Below are 2,616 nucleotides of genomic sequence, written 5' to 3'. Positions count from 1 at the left end.
TAAATATAAAAAAGTTTTTTTTTAATTTACGGGGGGGGGGGGGGGTCAAACAGGCACTCAAAGGTTTGCTGTGTGAAAGGGGTCACCACTACAAAAGTTTGAGAACCACTGGCTTAACCCTTCAGACAATGGCATTTTCCAGACTGCCACCAGCTGAATGACTGCATCAAAGGACAGATATCTGTTGTAGGGACAGCCATATCAGGTCAGACCAGTGGCCTGTCTAGTGCAGTCTCCTAGCTCCAGGTGGGGCTAGTCCCTGATGTTTCAAAGGAAGCTGCAAGTAACTGCAGAGAGGACAATTATGGATTAACCCGCGGGCTGTTTCTCAGTAACCCTGAGATTGATTTATATCCTAACAGACGCATGTTTATAACAATGAAGTTTTTTCCACATGTAATGTGACTCTATCTGCAACCTCTGAAGGAACAATGGGCTAGACTCCCCATTGGTGTAAATAGGATCGCTCCACTGAAGTCAGTGGGCTAGATCCCCAGTTGGTGTAAATCTACAAGGTAGTGTGGCCTAGTGGTACAGCACTGGACTGAGTTATGTTCTCCTCTCTGCTACTGGCCCGATCAGTGACACTGGCCAAATCACTGGCCTCAGTTTCCCTTTCTGCACACTGTGGATAATGATGCCAACTTCCTTTGTAAAGCACTGTGAGAGCACCCGATGCTAAGTGCTATTATGATCATTATCAAGTCAACGGGCCTAATCCCCAGCTGGTGTAAATTGGCACAGTTCAATTGACTTCAGTGTAGCTATGCTGATTTACACGTGCCAAGAATCCATCTAATAAATCTATTTTAATCAAGGAAATGACAGTAGCCATTCCCCAGTAAGCCTTGGTGAAATCTTTCTTACATGCTCCGTGTTTTCCTTGTCTTCATGGCTCCTTCACCGCCGCCTTCTGGACTTTGTCCCTTCCGGTTCTTTTTGTTGCTCTTCCATGGCTTACTCTTTGCAGCTCCTTCTCCATCCACATGCTGTGTTTGCAGCTGGAATGAGCTGCGCCCAAACCCTTGGGCATTGAATAAGTCACTGACTGCTTTCCAGTTCTCCTCTGTGCCCGCACTTAGTGCATGCAGCTCCACTCAGCCCCAGCCCTGCCTACAGTCTCCCCAGATTTGCTATGCTCAGATCCAGTCCTGCAGGGGTTTGTGCATATTTGAACTCTATTTTACTCCAAATTACAGACCCAAGTAGAACACAGGCATGTATCCCACCCCCACCCCCAGACCTTTGAACCCCTAAACACCTTGGAACATAGCAAAGCCTTTACCAGACCAGGTGAATGATCTGTTTAGTCCAGAATCCTGTCTCTGACAGTGGGTGGTGCTTTGGTTGAAGATGAGCCCAGCTAGCCATATCAGCAATGCTGTGGGCTTGGGTGGGGATTTCCTCTAGTCTCCTGCAGCCCTGAAGCATGAGATGCGATTGCCTTGATCTGTGGCCAATAATACATGTGCTAACCCTGTATAACATCCACTGTGGGTGTGGCTCTGTCAGGAATATGCTCCTGTACTCATCAAACCACAGGGTCTAGTCCCCTCTTCCCATGGCACGCACAGCTCCCATTAAGGGTAATGAGAGTTACACACCCGCTTGACGGAGGAATGGAATTCTCTGTCCTCTAAGCAAGTCCCAATTTACATGTTGGCTGTTACACGCCCCCCTCTCCCTACTTGTCTGTTGCCGCCAGCACTCCCTTGAGTGTTGCCACTTTACCTGCTTTGCTCCCTGTAACCAGGGGTCCTGGGAGCCCAACTTCTTCTGGTACCTCCCGGCTTTTCATCAACTGCTCCAGTGCAGCTCGGCAAAGGACACACACTCACTGCAGCAGCTGTGGCACTGTGCCGTGCTGACCTTCCGGGTACTTGCACAGAACACTGCCATTTTGCACCACTGCAGCTAAGGGGTCTTATTTCCCTCTTGGGCCACCTACAGGACGTCCCTCCTGTCCGCGTTATCTCCAGGGTGCTTTGTTTTGTTACATGTGGAGCTTCTTCGGATCAGCTCCAGGCCACCAAGTTGAATATGGGCCCGTGAGTTTAGCAACCAAAAAGTCAGCGCAATGGGTGGATGTTTGCTGGCCTATAAAGACACCACAATGCCTAGCACTAGTGTCCCCTCTGTTGGCAGCATCAGTAGAGGACTGAATGGGCCCTGGAGACTGATCTCCCCTCTGCCCCCTAGAAATAGCCCTTCTAGGTCAGCACTGGGGGTACCCTGGCATGGGACTGGCATTGTCCACCCTGTCCCACTTCTGGGGATAAATGCAGGACTTTAGTCTCCAAGGCTGCTGCTTCCACCAGGACTAATATGGGGGGAAAAAAAGAAAAGAAAAGCTTCTTTCTGTGGCTAAGAGAACGCCTAGTCTTCCCCCGTTCGCCTCTGCCCAGCACGCCCGTGTGTCCTTCACTTGGCATGTGTGTGTCAGACGCTCTTGAGGGGCACATAACTTTGTACCCTGCTCTGTCCTTTGAAATGCTGTGTGCGTTTGTGGGCAGACACTGCTGCCTCACCTGAAAATCACCAGAGATCCGTGTGCAGAAGTGAGAGGAAAAAAAATACGCCTTCCGCTTTCATTCACATATTTATTAGGTGGGCAGA

The sequence above is a fragment of the Mauremys reevesii genome, linkage group 2 (genome assembly GCF_016161935.1).
Source record: "Mauremys reevesii isolate NIE-2019 linkage group 2, ASM1616193v1, whole genome shotgun sequence".
In the NCBI taxonomy this organism is placed as follows: domain Eukaryota; kingdom Metazoa; phylum Chordata; order Testudines; family Geoemydidae; genus Mauremys; species Mauremys reevesii.
The sequence above is the reverse complement of the archived record's forward strand: the minus strand, read 5'-3'. Positions refer to the sequence as shown.